Consider the following 17,561-nt stretch of genomic DNA (forward strand, 5'->3'; position numbering starts at 1 on the left):
CCGGGGTTGGGGGCGTGGGGGCAAAGGGCGCACGGTGAGTCGTCTCCGCGTGAACGGTAAGTAAGGAGGGAAGAGCGTGCCCAGGTGAGATTGCGGATCCGTGTAGCACCTGACAGGTGCCGCGTGCAGTCCTCAGGGAGGGAGGGAGGGAGGGGGGCCCGGGGGAGCCAGGTGGGGCCGGGAAAGAGCCTGAGACGCGCTGGTGGGTGGGAAACGGGAGACGCCGGTCCTCACGCCGCCGCCGCCGGTGGGAGGTTTTCCGGAAGGAAGGCGTCCTGAGTGTCGGTTCTGCTGGACTCGGTGAGTCGCGAGTAAAAAGGGGCTCTAGTGACGCGGGGATCTTTGGTTACGTGAACAAGAATGAATTTGCGGATTGGTGGGGACAGAAGGCAGAAGCTTGTGGGGGAGGAAATTAATTTGGGGCTTTACTTCACGTTACAAAGATCAGTTCGGCAAGGAAAAAAGCCTTAAATGTCAAAATGCTTAGTAGAAAATACAGCTGACCCCTGAACAGCGCGGGCGTTAATCTGCGTGTAACTGTATCCCCAGCGCCTCCGACCACGGGCCGTGTGGTAACTTTAGCATTTACTACTGACAAGCGTCTGCGTACAAGCGGAGCCGCGAAGCTCAAACCTGTGCTGTTCAAGGGTCAAGTGTATACAAGTGGGTATTTTTCAGACCCCGGTATGTGGCAAGCGTTCTTAAACATGGAAAGAAAAGATTGGTTAAATGGATTATGTTAAAATTAAGACCTTGTGTTCATCAGAAAACACCTTAAAATTATCAAAAAGGTTGATTACAAACTGATGTAAGGTTTTATGCAACATAGATAAGTAATAAACAGTTGACTATCAAAAATATGTACGGAGGGCTTCCCTGGTGGTGCAGTGGTTAAGAATCCGCCTGCCAATGCAGGGGACACGGGTTCGAGCCCTGGTCGGGGAAGATCCCACATGCCGCGGAGCAACTGGGCCCGTGAGCCACAGCTGCTGAGCCTGCGCTCTAGAGCCCGTGCTCTGCAACAAGAGAAGCCACCACAGTGAGACGCCCGCGAACCACAACAAAGATTAGCCCCCGCTCGCTGAAACTAGAGAAAAGCCCACGCATGGCAACAAAGACCCAGTGAAGCCAAAAATAAAATAAAATTTAAAAAATATGTAATGAACAACATATCAATAATAACCCAATGGGAAAATGGGCAAAAGATACAAAACAGGAATGTTACAGAAAAGGAAACATAGCCAACAGGTGTTGAACATATGTTGAAACTAATTAGGGGCATGCAAATCAAGACCATAGTGAGATTTCATTTGACATTCAAGTGGCAAAAATGAACAAGTCTGATAATTCCAAGTGATACAGAGTAGGGCTTCTCAAACTTTAACATGAATCCCTTAAAGATATTTTAAAACTGCAGCTTCTGATTTAGCAGATTTGGAGTGGGCCCTGAGATGCTGCTTTTCTAATTTCTAAGTTGATGCTGATGATCTGTGGACCACAGTTTCGGTTGCAAGGTTGTGAAGGATGCAGACCAACAGGGTCTGTTAAATGTGACATTGCGGTTGGGAGTATAAATTGGTAGACAGTTTGGAAAATGGGTAGGTAACTTGTAAAGTTGAGCACACACGTCTAACCCTACTATTAACCCAAGTCAGTTCTTGCACCCGTGTACCAGGAAACATAGCAGAACCTGTCAGGTTTCTAACCAGATCTCCTCGGAACCCTTGCCATTTTTTTGTATATTGGTCTTGGTGTTGCTGTGCTTTCACTCCGAATAGCCAATCACCTTTGTCTCTTTGTTGACCGGCTGCCCTAGGGCTGTGCCTGCCTGCACAGAAAGCTAGATGTGCCTGGGAATTCATGTCCCCCGGGGGGTGGGGAGGAAGCCAGTGACTGACTGGTGTTGGGGGGGCATTAATACACCAGCACCCTTGTCCCCTGGTGGGGCAGCTCTGAGGTATGACTCTGTCTCCAGGGTTCCCACATCGGATTCAACCACAGTTACCTTCTGTAGGACTTTGCTTCATATCACAGCCTTACTTGGGCTCCCTTGTTCCCTGGTCCTACTTCCCCACTCTGTTACTGGTGTTCCCTGGATATACTTTTTCTTTTCTTTTCTTTCTTTCTTTCTTTTTTTAACATGGTATACCTCTCTACTGAGGTGTTTTTTAAGCAAGTTTTTGTAGTTTCAGCATACACATCTTTCACATATTTGTTAATTCTATCCCTAAGTATATTGTGGGTTTTTTGAGACAAAATTGATATATAACATTATATTAGTTTCAGGTGTACAACATAGTGATTTGATATTTGTATATATTGCAAAGATCACTGCAATGAGTCTAGTTAACATTCTTCACCATACAGTTAAAAAATTTTTTTTTTCTTGTGATCATTGCCAAGACCAATATTAAGGAGTTTACTGCATATATTTTCTTTTAGGAGTTTTACGATTTCAGTTCTTACTTTCAGGTCTTTAATCCATTTGGGATTAGTTGTTGTTAGTGGTATAAGATAATAGTCCAGTTTCTTTTTTTTTTCATGTGGCTGTCCAGTTTTCCCAGCACCATTTGTTGAAGAGACTGTCCTTTCCTCATTGTATATTCTTGACTCTTTGTTGTAAATTAACTATATATGTGTGGGTTTATTTATGGATTCTCTATTTCTGTTCCGTTGCACTACATGTATGTTTTTTAATGCTGATACCATACTGTTTTGATTACTATAGCTTTGCAATATAGTTTATAATAAGGGCGTGTGATGCCTCTAGGTTGGTTCTTCTTTTTCAAGATTGCTTGGCTGTTAAGGGTCTTTTCTGGTTCCATACAAATTTTAGGATTGTTTTGTTTTGTTTCTGTGAAAAATGCCAGTAAAATTTTAATAGAGATTGCACTGAATCTGTAGATTGCTTTGGGTAGTAATTTTTAACCATATTAATTCTTGCAGTCTGTGAGCACGGATTTCTTTTTTTTTTTTTTTTGATTTATTTTTTTTTTGAAGTACAGTTGATATACAGTGTTGTGTTATTTTCTGCTATACAGCAAAGTGATTCAGTTATACATATACATACATTCTTTTTTATATTCTATTCCATTATGGTTTATCACAGGATATTGAATATAGCTCCCTATGCTATACAGTAGGACTTTGTTGTTTATCCATTCTATATATAATAGTTTGCATCTGCTAACCCCAACTTCCCACTTCATCCCTCCCCCACACCCCCTCTCCCTTGTCAACACAAATCTGTTCTTTAAAGACATCACTTTTTGATGGATGAGTGGCTTGCTTGTACAGGGAGGGGAGAAGTTAATGATGGTCATTTTGCAGACTATCACACTTAACAAAAGCCTTGAAAATGTGCATCTCATTATAAAACCAGTGATTCTATTTCTGGGGATTTTTCTAAGCACATGAGTAAAGACGTGTCAAAGATTTAGCTACATGAAAGTTTATTGTAGAATTGCCTGTAATGGTGAAAAATAGGAAACAACCTAGATGTACAAAGATAAGAAATGAGTATATTTATTGTGGTCCTAATATATGCAAGGCACTGAGTTGAGCCCTAAGGAGATACTGAACAACACAGAAAACCTCTGGCCTCAGATATCTTAAAGGCTAAAGGGGCAAGGTTGACATTAAACAGATAATCATACATTTGACTAATTGAGTATAAGTGTGCTAATTACCACAAAGGAAAACTACTGGGTGCTATGGAATCACCAAGGGATCTAAACTACTAAGGGCTGGTTTAGGAGAAGGGGCAGGAAATAAAGGGAAAGGATGAGTCAAGAGAGTATGGGGCAGAGAGAACAGCAGAAGGATTCCAAATGTATATTTATTTACATGGAAATGTGATCATAATAAACAGGTATGAGATGCTCATTAGACCTCCAAGTGGTGATGTTGAATTGTATTTATTTATTTCTTTAATTTTTGAATTTTATTTTATTTCATTTATTTTTTTATACATCAGGTTCTTATTAGTCATCAATTTTATACACATCAGTGTATACATGTCAATCCCAATCGCACAATTCATCACACCCCCACCCCCCCTCCACTTTCCTCCCTTGGTGTCCATATGTTTGTTCTCTACATCTGTGTCTCTATTTCTGCCCTGCAAACCGGCTCATCTGTACCATTTTTCTAGGTTCCACATACATGCGTTAATATACGATATTTGTTTTTCTCTTTCTGACTTACTTCACTCTGTATGACAGTCTCTAGATCCATCCACGTTGCTACAAATGACCCAATTTCGTTCCTTTTTATGGCTGAGTAATATTCCATTGCATATATGTACCACATCTTCTTCATCCATTCATCTGTCGATGGGCATTTAGGTTGCTTCCATGACCTGGCTATTGTAAATAGTGCTGCGGTGAACACTGGGGTGCATGTGTCTTTTTGAATTATCGTTTTCTCTGGGTATATGCCCAGTAGTGGGATTGCTGGATCATATGGTAATTTTATTTTTAGTTTTTTAAGGAACCTCCATACTGTTCTCCATAGTGGCTGTATCAATTTACATTCCCATCAACAGTGCAAGAGGGTTCCCTTCTCTCCACACCCTCTCCAGCATTTGTTGTTTGTAGATTTTCTGATGACACCCATTCTAACTGGTGTGAGGTGGTACCTCATTGTAGTTTTGATTTGCATTTCTCTAATAATTAGTGATGTTGAGCAGCTTTTCATGTGCGTCTTGGCCATCTGTATGTCTTCTTTGGAGAAATGTCTATTTAGGTCTTCTGCCCATTTTTATATTGGGTTGTTTGTTTTTTTAATATTGAGCTGCATGAGCTGTTTATATATTTTGGAGATTAATCCTTTGTCCATTGATTCTTTTGCAAATATTTTCTCCCATTCTGAGGGTTGTCTTTTCGTCTTGTTTATGGTTTCCTTTGCTGTGCAAAAGCTTTGAAGTTTCATTAGGTCCCATTTGTTTATTTTTGTTTTTATTTCCATGACTCTAGGAGGTGGATCAAAAAAGGTCTTGCTGTGATTTGTGTCAAAGAGTGTTCTTCCTATGTTTTCCTCTAAGAGTTTTATAGTGTCCGGTCTTACATTTAGGTCTCTAATCCATTTTGAGTTTATTTTTGTGTTTGGCGTTAGGGAGTGTTCTAATTTCATTCTTTTACATGTAGCCGTCCAGTGTTCCCAGCACCACTTATTGAAGAGACTGTCTTTTCTCCATTGTATATCCTTGCCTCCTTTGTCATACATTAGTTGACCATAAGTGTGTGGGTTTATCTCTGGGCTTTCTATCTTGTTCCATTGATCTATGTTTCTGTTTTTGTGCCAGTACCATATTGTCTTGATTACTGTAGCTTTGTAGTATAGTCTGAAGTCAGGGAGTCTGATTCCTCCAGCTCCGTTTTTTTCTCTCAAGACTGCTTTGGCTCTTCGGGGTCTTTTGTGTCTCCATACAAATTTTAAGATTTTTTGTTCTAGTTCCGTAAAAAATGCCATTGGTAATTTGATAGGGATTGCATTGAATCTGTAGATTGCTTTGAGTAGTAGAGTCATTTTCACAATATTGATTCTTCCAATCCAAGAACATGGTATACCTCTCCATCTGTTGGTATCATCTTTAATTTCTTTCATCAGTGTCTCATAGTTTTCTGCATATGGGTCTTTGGTCTCCTTAGGTAGGCTTATTCCTAGGTATTTTATTCTTTTTGTTGCAATGGTAAATGGGAGTGTTTCCTTAATTTCTCTTTCAGATTTTTCATCATTAGTGTATAGGAATGCAAGAGATTTCTGTGCATTAATTTTGTATCCTGCAACTACCAAATTCATTGATTAGCTCTAGTAGTTTTCTGGTGGCATCTTTAGGATTCTCTATGTATAGTATCATGTCATCTGCAAACAATGACAGTTTTACTTCTTCTTTTCCAATTTGTATTCCTTTTATTTCTTTTTCTTCTCTGGTTGCCGTGGCTAGGACTTCCAAAACTATGTTGAATCATAGTGGTGAGAGTGGACATCCTTGTCTTGTTCCTGATCTTAGAGGAAATGCTTTCAGTTTTTCACCACTGAGAATGATGTTTGCTGTGGGTTTGTCGTATATTGCCTTTATTATGTTGAGGTAGGTTCCCTCTATGCCCACTTTCTGGTGAGTTTTTATCATAAATGGGTGTTGACTTTTGTCAAATGCTTTTTCTGCATCTATTGAGATGATCATATGGTTTTTTTTTTTTTCACACACACTGTATTTTATTTTTACAAGAGATAAATAGACTCACACCAAGCATTGTACATGGATGACCACAACAGAAGCAACAATGATTGCAATTACCAAACAGATCATATGGTTTTTATTCTTCAATTTGTTAATATGGTGTATCACATTGATTGATTTGCGTATATTGAAGAATCCTTGCATCCCTGGGATAAATCCCACTTGATCATGGTGTATGATCCTTTTAATGTGTTGTTGAATTCTGTTTGCTAGTATTTTGTTGAGGATTTTTGCCATCTATATTCATCAGTGATATTGGTCTCTAATTTTTCTTTTTTTGTAGCATCTTTGTCTGGTATTGGTATCAGGGTGATGGTGGCCTCATAGAATGAGTTTGGGTGTGTTCCTTCCTCTGCAATTTTTTGGAAGAATTTGAGAAGGATGGGTGTTAGCTCTTCTCTAAATGTTTGATAGAATTCACCTGTGAAGGCATCTGGTCCTGGACTTTTGTTTGTTGGAAGATTTTTTTTGTTGTTGTTGTTGGAAGATTTTTAATCACAGTTTCAATTTCATTACTTGTGATTGGTCTGTTCATATATTCTATTTCTTCCTGGTTCAGTCTTGGAAGGTTATACCTTTCTAAGAATTTATCCATATCTTCCAGGTTGTCCATTTTATTGGCATAGAGTTGCTTGTAGTAGTCTCTTAGGATGCTTTGTATTTCTGCATTGTCTGTTGTAACTTCTCCTTTTTCATTTCTAATTTTATTGATTTGAGTCCTCTCTCTCTTTTTCTTGATGAGTCTGGCTAATGGTTTATCAATTTTGTTTATCTTCTCAAAGAACCTGCTTTTAGCTTTATTGGTCTTTCCTATTGTTTTCTTTGTTTCTATTTCATTTATTTCCGCTCTGATCTTTATGATTTCTTTCCTTCTGCTAACTTTGTGTTTTGTTTGTTCTTCTTTCTCTAGTTCCTTCAGGTGTAAGGTTAGATTGTTTATTTGAGATTTTTATTGTTTCTTGAGGTAGGCTTGTATAGCTATATACTTCCCTCTTACAACTGCTTTTGCTGCATCCCATAGGTTTTGGATCGTTGTGTTTTCATTGTCATTTGTCTCTAGGTATTTTTTGATTTCCTCTTTGATTTCTTCAGTGATCTCTTGGTTATTTAGTAACGTATTGTTTATCCTCTATGTGTTTGTGTTTTTTACTTTTTTCCCCCTGTAATTCATTTCTAATCTCATAGCGTTGTGGTTGTAAAAGATGCTTCATATGATTTCAGTTTTCTTAAATTTACTGAGGCTTGATTTGTGACCGAAGATGTCATCTATCCTGGAGAATGTTCCGTGCGCACTTGAGAAGAAAGTGTAATCTGCTGTTTTTGGATGGAATGTCCTAAAAATATCAATTAAACCTATGTGGTCTAATGTGTCATTTAAGCTTCTGTTTCCTTATTTATTTTCATTTTGGATGATCTGTCCATTGGTGTAAGTGAGGTGTTAAAGTCCCCCACTATTATTGTGTTACTGTCGATTTCCTCTTTTATAGCTGTTAGCAGTTGCCTTGTGTATTGAGTTGCTCCTATGTTGTGTGCATATATATTTATAATTGTTATCTCTTCTTCTTGGATTGATCCCTTGATCATTATGTAGTGTCCTTCCCTGTCTCTTGTAACATTCTTTATTTTAAAATCTGTTTTATCTGATAGGAGTATTGCTACTCCAGCTTTCTTTTGATTTCCATTTGTATGGAATATCTTTTTCCATCCCCTCACTTTCAGTCTGTATGTGTCCCTAGGTCTGAAGTGGGTCTCTTGTAGACAGCATATATATGGGTCTTGTTTTTGTATCCATTCAGCAAGCCTGTGTCTTTTGTTTGGAGCATTTAATCCATTCACGTTTAAGGTAATTATCGATATGTATGTTCCTATGACCATTTTCTTAATTGTTTTGGGTTTGTTTTTGTAGGCCCTTTTCTTCTGTTTCCCACTTAGAGAATTTCCTTTAGCATTTTTTGTAGAGCTGGTTTGGTGGTGCTGAATTCTCTTAGCTTTTGCTTGTCTGTAAAGCTTTTGATTTCTCCATCAAATCTGAATGAGATCCTTGCTGGGTAGAGTAATCTTGGTTGTAGGTTCTTCCCTTTCATCACTTTAAGTATATCATGCCACTCCCTTTTGGCTTGTAGAGTTTCTGCTGAGAAATCAGCTGTTAACCTTATGGGAGTTCCCTTGTATGTTGTCATTTTTCCCTTGCTGCTTTCAATAATTTTTCTTTGTCTTTAATTTTTGCCAATTTGATTACTATGTGTCTCGGCATGTTTCTCCTTGGGTTTATCCTGTATGGGACTCTGTGCGCTTCCTGGACTTGGGTGGCTATTTCCTTTCCTACGTTAGGGAAGTTTTCGACTATAATCTCTTCAAATATTTTCTTGGGTCCTTTCTCTCTCTCTTCTTCTTCTGGGACCCCTATAATGCGAATGTTGTTGCATTTAATGTTGTCCCAGAGGTCTCTTAGAATGTCTTCATTTCTTTTCATTCTTTTTTCTATATTCTGTTCTGCAGCAGTGAATTCCACCATTCTGTCTTCAGGTCACTTATCCGTTCTTCTGCCTCAGTTATTCTGCTATTGATTCCTTTTAGTGTATTTTTCATTTCAGTTACTGTATTGTTCATCTCTGTTTTTTTGTTCTTTAATTCTCCTAGGTCTTTGTTAAACATTTCTTGCATCTTCTCGATCTTTGCCTCCATTCTTTTTCCGAGGTCTTGGATCATCTTCATTATCATTATTCTGAATTCTTTTTCTGGAAGGTTGCCTATCTCCACTTCATTTAGTTGTTTTTCTGGGGTTTTTTCTCGTTCCTTCATCTGGTACATAGCCCTCTGCCTTTTCATCTTGTCTATCTTTCTGTGAATGTGGTTTTTCTTCCACAGGCTGCAGGATTGTAGTTCTTCGTGCTTCTGCTGTCTGCCCTCTGGTGGATGTGGCTATCTAAGAGGCTTGTGCAAGTTTCCTGATGGGAGGGACTGGTGGTGGGTAGATCTGACTGTTGCTCTTGTGGGCAGAGCTCAGTAAAACTTTAATCTGCTTGACTGCTCATGGGTGGGGCTGGGTTCCCTCCCTGTTGTTTGTTTGGCCCAAGGCAACCCAACACTGGAGCCTACCTGGGCTCTTTGGTGGGGCTAATGACAGACTCTGGGAGGGCTCACGCCAAGGAGTACCTCCTGGAACTTCTGCTGCCAGTGTCCTTGTCCCCACGGTGAGACACAGCCACCCCCTGCCTCTGCAGGAGACCCTCCAACACTAGCAGGTGGGTCTGGTTCAGTCTCCTATGGGGTCACCGCTCCTTCCCCTGGGTCCCGATGCGCACACTACTTTGTGTGTGCCTTCCAAGCGTGGAGTCTCTGTTTCCCCCAGTCCTGTCGAAGTCCTGCAATCAAATCCCACTAGCCTTCAAAGTCTGATTCTCTAGGAATTCCTCCTCCCATTGCCAGACCCCCAGGTTGGGAAGCCTGACCTGGGGCTCAGAACCTTCACTCCAGTGGGTGGACTTCTGTGGTATAAGTGTTCTCCAGTCTGTGAGTCACCCACCCAGCAGTTGTGGGATTTGATTTTACTGTGATTGTGCCCCCTCCTACCGTCTCATTGTGGCTTCTCCTTTGTCTTTGGATGTGGGGTATCTTTTTTGGTGAGTTCCAGTGTCCTCCTGTCGATGATTGTCCAGCAGCTAGTTGTGATTCTGGTGTTCTCGCAAGAGGGAGTGAGAGCACGTCCTTCTACTCCGCCACCTTGGTTCCTTTGAGCATGGATTTCTATTTCTTTCATTAATGTCTTGTAGTTTTATATATTCAGGTCTTTCACTTCTTTGGTTAAATTTATTCCTAGGTATTTTATTCTTTGATGCAATTGTAAATGGGATTGTTTTCTTAATTTCTGGACAATGTATTTCTGATAGTTTATTATTAGTGTACACAAATGCAACATATTTTTGTACATTAATTTTGTATCCTGCAGCTTTACTAAATTTGTTTATTCTAACAGGTTTTTTTCGTTTTTTTTTTTTTTTGGTGGAGTATTTTGGGTTTTCTCTATATAATATCATGTCATCTTCAAATAGTGACAGTTTTACTTCTTCCTTTATAATTTGAATGTCTTTTATTTCTTTTTCTTCCCTAATTACATTGACTAGAATTTCCAATACTTTGTTGAATAAAGTGTTGAGAGTGGACATATTTGTTTTGTTCCTGATCTTAGAGGAAAGGCTTTCAGCTTTTTTGATATCACCATGATATCAGCTATGTTCTTGTATTTTGCGTTTATTATGTTGAGATATGTTCCCTCTATATCCACTTTGTTGAGAGCTTTTATCACAAGTGGATGTTGAATGCCTTTTCTGCATCTATTGAAATGGTCATATGATTTTTATCCTTTGTTTTGTTAATGTGGTGTGTCACATCCTTGCATCCTGGATTAATCCCATTTCATCATGGTGTATAATCCTTTTAATGTACAGTTGGCCCTTGAACACAGGTTTGAACTGCATGGGTCCACTTATATACACATTTCTTTCACTGAATACATTCTACAGTACTGCACAATCTGAGGTTGGTTGAATCCATGGATGCAGAGTCATGGATAGAAGGGCTGAATGTAAAGTTATACATGGGTTTTCAACTGCCCCTATCCCTTGTGTTGTTCAAGGATCAACTATATTGTTGAGTTTGGTTTGCTAATGTTTTGTTGAGGATTTTTGCATCAGTATTCATCAGGGACATCACAAATATTAGCCTATAATTTTCTTTTCTTGTGGCATCCTTGTCTGGTTTTAATATCAGGGTAATGTGGGCATTGTAAAATGAGTTTGGAAGTATTCCCTCCTCTTCTGTTTTTTGGTAGAGTTTGAGAAGGATTGGTAGCAATTCTTCTTTAAATGTTTGGCAAAATTGACCAGTGAAGTCATCTGGCCTGGACTTTCTTTTTTGGGGAGAGGTTTTGGATTACTGATTAAATCTCCTTATTAGTGATTGGTCTGTTCAGATTTTCTGTTCCTCCATGATTCAGTCTTGATAGGTTGTATGCTTCTAGGAATTTATCCATTTCTTCTAGGTTGTCCAGTTTGTTGGTGTGTAATTGTTCCTAGTAGTCTGTTATGATCCCGTGGTATCAGTTGTAACATCTCTTTTGTTTCTGATTTTATTTATATGAATCCTCTCTGAGTCCTTTATTTTCCCCTGACGAGTCTAGCTAAAGTTTGTCTATTTTGTTTATCTTCTCAAAAAACAAACTCTTCGTTTCATTGATCCATAATTGGCAGAACCATCACGTTGGTTCTTTGACCTGTGGAGTAAGAGTCATCATGATAGGAAAGGACAAGGGGAAACCACTGACATTTCTGCACAAGACAGTGAATCAGAAGCAATACTATATCCGTGTTAGCTCATAGAGATTAATGTCAGTTTCAAAGACTGAATGGTGGAGGGGAGGGTGGTGATTCCTACCGTATCCTTTTTTTGTTTGTTTTTTATAAAGCATTTTAATTTATTTATTTTTGGCTGCATTCGGTCTTTGTTGCTGGGTGTGGGCTTTCTCTAGTTGCGGCGAGCGGGGGCTACTCTTAGTTGCGGTGCATGAGCTTCTCATTGCGGTGTCTTCTCTTTGTTGCATAGCACGGGCTCTAGGCGTGTGGGCTTCAGTGGTTGTGGTGCGTGGGTTCAGTAGTTATGGCTCACAGGATCTAGAGCGCAGGCTCAGTAGTCGTGGCACACGGGCTTAGTTGCTCCGTGGTATGTGAGGTCTTCCTGGACCAGGGCTCAAACCCGTGTCCCCTGCATTGGCAGGCGAATTCTTAACCACTGTGCCACCAGGAAAGTCCCTCCTATCCCTTTTAAATTAGTGAGATTGCCCCTGCAAAGGACTGATGCACTATGGTTGGGGATGGTGAACTATTACACATTGAAACAAGTAACTTCCTTACCACAGCTACTGTATCAGATACGATGTCTTAATAGGATTAGATCAGCACAGCCTGTGACACCTTATATGCAGCTATTGACAATGGAGAGTGGCTTCTTTATGTATCTATCATGGAGGAGGATCAGAAGCAGTTCACATACACTTAGAATGGATGAAGGTGCACATTTATGGTCTTGCCCTAGCGCCGAATCAATTCTCCTTCCCTCTGTCACAATACAATGCAAAGGGTCTCGATGCTCTGAACAGTCAGCATGATGTTGTGACCCCCTCTGTTGATGCTACTGTGCTAGTGGACAACGCACTATACTCCCTTGTCCCTTTGTGTTTTCATCACATCAGTCTGGCAAAACCACAAATTTAGATGATGAACTCTTGGTTTTCTCTGTGCTTGTACCAAAAAAGCTAAAGGCTGTGTTAGAAAGTCATATAAAAGGGCAAATTAGTTCTACACTGAATATACGAGTATCACCCTCAAATGGTGACTTTATTTTCTCTGTAGAGTCTGAGGAGTTACCTTCTGGGGGAGGGGCATTGGGGTCTGAGGAGAGTGAGGAGGCGTGAGTTTGTCATTATGGAGGTGAGAAGGTGAGGTGAGCAGAGGAAGGTAGTAACGTTGCCAGATAGTATTGAGGACCATCTCTGAAGACCAGCTATGAGAACATTGAGGCACAGAGTATCTATAATTATGTTTCCTCCAATTTTCATTTCTGGAGACTTTCTGGAGTTAATAGTTGCCTTGTTTTATATTTCTTTTAGTTTGAAATATGTCCATCAAGACTCTACCCCCCAGTCTCTTCAACAGAACTCTAAAACTCCTCTCAATACTGTGGTCCATCAATTTTTGTTTGTTTGCGATACCTTTCCTAGTGCCCCTCCCCCAAATCCACCTGCTCCAATCTAGGCTGTATGCTTTTTAGTGTCCTGCACAACTTTCAAACTAGGACTTCCCTTTATCACTGTCCTAGAAAGTTCTTTCGATTTATTTCTGTCGTGGATGACCTCTTTCCTAGGTAGCAGAGATTGCTGGTTCTTCTCCAAACTCCATTTTCCCCTTCTTTGATAATAATTTTTCATTTGACACATGAACGTCTACAATTAAAAACTACATTTCCCAAACTGCCTTGCAGCTGGGTGTGGCCATGTGACTGAATTCTGACCAATAAAATGTAAGCCTCAGTATCTTGTTCACCGTAACTCTAGTGCTTAACACAGTGATGGACTCAGATGCACAAGAAATATTTGTTGACTTTCTAAGTCAGTATGTTTCCTCAGCTGGGAGCCCTTCCTCTCTTGACAGTTTTTCCAGCTTATTGAAATTTCACTCTTCAAGGCTGCTCTCCATTTCCTCCAAGAAGTTTTCCTTGTCCCCTCTCCTCCCCCATTAGCGTTATTTCTTATACTAATGTTTATACCTAAATGGGGGAGTTACAGCTCCCCAATATCCATTTTTTATCCAAAGATATCCATTTTTTGGATAATAGTGGTCTCTGTGTGGTTGCTATAATGCCCGGGTTGCTTTGGTATGAAAAGCACTGTATACTGTTCTGTGACAGTTTTAGCACTGCCTGCAACAAAAAGTTGATAAAAGGGAGAAAGTCCTCTGGCTTGCAGGGGGAAAAATACCTTGCGTTAGTTTAGTCTTTACTAGTCTCCATTGGATTGTGTGTTTAGATTGAGGGTCTTTATTTTTTACTTCTCATTGCCTTGTCCTGCGTCTGGACCATGACATAAGAAAATTGACTTTGACAAAACTGAGTTTGATGGGTGACAATTAGATTAGATGAGTATTGGGAATCTTTTCGATATTTAAGGTTACTGATATCCTGGAAGAAAAAGCAATCAAAGATTAACAAAATTCCACAACTGTTACTATCAGTGAAGGTTTTTCTGGAGAGTGAAATAAGATGTCAAGTCACCTGCTTTAAAACTCATGAATGACAACAAATGGAAAACTTAGAAAAGGGCTACAGTCAAGTTGGGGTGAAGGAAAGAGAGTTTGTGGGAACATATGTGTACTCAGCCCTCGTTCCCACAGTATCCTGGGTTCTAATCATGGGACAGACCTGAGGGGAAGGGCTGCATGGTGCCCATGGTCAGAGCGTGTGCTGTGTGGCTCAGAGGCCGTTTCCACAGAGGTGCGCGTGCTTCCAGGGCAGACGGCTTGATCACGCAACACACCAGACACTGGAGAAATGTTTACTACGTTAGGAGCAGAAGCCAAAGTGGTTGGACTTTGATATAATAAACTGGAATGTGTTTATAAGATAACGATTCCATTGCGGGGATGCCCTTCTTCCACCAAATACATGGCCTGAAAAAGAAAGGGAGGGTTCTGCTATGTCAGCAAACAAGAGGAAAATGGGGGGAAGTTCCACGTAAATTAGCATCACAATGCTCAAAGTTTTAGAAATAAATTTAACAGAAGTATAAGCTTTCTACACTGAAAACTACAGAATATTGATTGCTGAGAGAAGCTAAAGTTCTAAATGAATAGAGAAATTCACTTAGACTGTGAAAGCCTCAGTATTGTGAAGATGTTAGTCTTTAAAAAATTGATCTATATATAGATTCAGTACAATTTCAATCAAAATTAGAGCAGCTGCTTTTTTTTAAACATAGAAATTGATAAGCCGATTCTAAAATTTATAAGGAAATATGAACAACCTAGATTAGTCAAAGCAATTTCCTATAAGGTGAGCAAAATTAGAGAAATTACAACCTACTATCAAGACTAAATGTAATGCTATTAGGTAGGGTGGTATATGGTATTGGTGAAGGATAGACATATAGATTAATGCAACCAAAGTGGGAACCCAGGAGGGGGTCCACTCAAGAACAGGTGATAGTTTTTTGTCAAAGGGGCCAAGGAAATTCAATGAAAAAAGGAAAGTATGTGTAGTCAGTCATCTAGAAAAACCAACCATGACCGTGACTTCACACCAAAGTTAAGTTGAAATGCATAAGATGTAAATATAAAAACAAAAATTATAAAACTTTTAGAAGAACATAGAGGAAAAAGACTTTGTGACTTTGAGATAGGAATGACTTAGGTGGGACACAGGAGGCAAAAATCATAGACAAAAAAAAACCTGGTAAATTGGGTTTTATCAAAATCAAGAATTTTTGCTCTTTGGAAGACACCATGAGGAAAATGAAAAGGTAAGTCATAGACTATGAGAAACTATTTGCAATACTGTATATGATAAAGGGCTTGTATCCAGAAAATATAACAAGTTGTTACAACCAAAATAATAAGACAACCAAATTTTAAAAATGGCTGAAAGAATTGACTAGACACTTCAAAAAAGAATATGAATGACCGTAAGTACATGAAGAGATGCTCAGTAGCTTTAGTGATAGGGGAAATTAAATTAAAACCGCAGTGAGACACCACTGTATGCCCATTGGAATGGCCCAAATGAGAAAGACTGATGAGACAGATTGTTGCTGAGGATACGCAGTGGCCAGGACTCCCCTGTGCTGCCAGTGGGCACGTAAACCGTTAAAACTCTTTGAAAAACTGTTTAGTAGTAGCTTAAAAAATGAAATGCACACCTACCAGACAACTCAGCCATTCCACTCCTAGGTATTTTCCCAATATAATTTAAAATGTACATCCCCGCAAAGCTTTGTAGATGGTTGTTCACAGCAGCTTTATTGATAATAGCCAAAACAGTGAGCACCCATGTGATCATTAATAAGAGCATGGATAAAGGATAGGATACCGTACAGTGGAATACTGCTCAGCAGCGCAAAGAGCCAGCCTCTGCCATGCACGGCGGATTGTGAAATAAGCGAGTGGAGGAAGCCGCGCAGAAGAGTCCATGCTGTGGAGTTCTAGTTACAGAAAACCTAGAAAGTGCAAACAATCTAAACAGCAGGAAGCATTTGAGCAGTTGCCTGGCCTGTGGGCAGACGGAGGGTGGACCACAGGGGGCCCTGGGAACCTTTTACGGTGGTGGGAAGGTTTTGTATCTTCATCGTGATGTATATTTCTTCAAAATTAATCCAATTACACACTTTAAATATATGAGTTATACCTCAGTAAAGTGGATCAGAGGGAAAGGGAGGTGGTAGTAGATTTGTGAACTTGGTGAGACTCCATCCTGGGCACACCATCTGGAGAACAGAATTTCTTCCCTGTGCCAAGGGGGCAGGACGTCTGTGTAACTAACAGTCCTGTAGTGACATGTCATGTGTCATCTCTATAACATTTGCCAAAACAACCAAAGTCATTACTTAGCCTTTTAATTAGAAGCCCCTAATTTGTCTTCAACAGTAAATAGAATCACTTTTAGTTTAGACTAAATAGAAATGTTTAGTTTTCGTTTCTTCCTCTGAAAGCTTTGGGGTGAACGGGGCTGATGTGGTTTCAGAATATATCCTGGAGGGGCCCTTGGTTCCTTCCTGAGAGTGACAGAAATCTGTGCCTTATCTTTAAGTTACTTCAGCTGGCTAACAGATTCATCTGTTTGTGGATATACTTGAAAGTAATACCCTTTTCACTTGCCACGAGTGTGTAGGAACCTTGTTTGTGTGTATCTTACTGGAATTTGAGTGACCTCTTATACTAACTTTTTGTCCACTGAAATGTAATCATGTCACTATTTTTAGTGCCTTTTCATAAACGCTCAAACTCTGGTCCCAGCAGAGTGTTTCACATCTTTCACAGTAAAGCTTATTGGAAAGAAGACATGGCCTTTGGGGGCAGAAAGTCCTGGTTTCAAGCCCAACTTTGCAACTAACTGACTGACTTGGGTGAGCTCCATCCCTCCTTTGAGCCTGTTTCCTCGTCCGTAAAAGAGAGTAGCAATTCCTAGAGTTGTTGTAAGGGTTAAATTAAATAGCATCCAAGTACCAGTATAACGACTGGCACATAGTAGGTGCTTAGTAAATGCTGCTTCCACTCCTTATAGGACTTCTGGGGCTCCTTGTGGGGCGTCGTATGTGGGGTCCTCCCAGTGCTGCAAGCTTTATATTTTGCACTCCAGTATTTTCACTTTTATTGAGGTACTTTCTGAGCCCTCCTTTTCAAGTCCTGTTTTCAGCTTTATCTGTTCATGTTGATCTGAAACATGTGGGTTATGAGCAGCATGATTTCTGGTTTACTCACGAGATATTAACCCTGATCTGCATCTCTGAGCGTGAGAGCTTGTTCTGAAATCAGTGCTGCTGTGTGGATTCCATTCTTTCCATCACTCTACTGCCCTTGCTTAAGGGGTCATTGAGAAGTAAATATTTGTCCCTTTAGGCCAGTAGGGGACGGGCACGCCGGCCGGCGACTTTCCCACAGTTCCCCAGAGTCTGACGCGGTTTACTCGTCCCTTTCCCTGTGGCTCTGTTGTGCTGAGCCCAGGTTAATCCTGTGGCCATTGCTGTTCCGCAGCTTTTGTGCCTTGGCCCGGGCTC

The sequence above is a fragment of the Eubalaena glacialis genome, chromosome 9 (assembly GCF_028564815.1).
Source record: "Eubalaena glacialis isolate mEubGla1 chromosome 9, mEubGla1.1.hap2.+ XY, whole genome shotgun sequence".
NCBI classification, from domain to species: Eukaryota; Metazoa; Chordata; class Mammalia; order Artiodactyla; family Balaenidae; genus Eubalaena; species Eubalaena glacialis.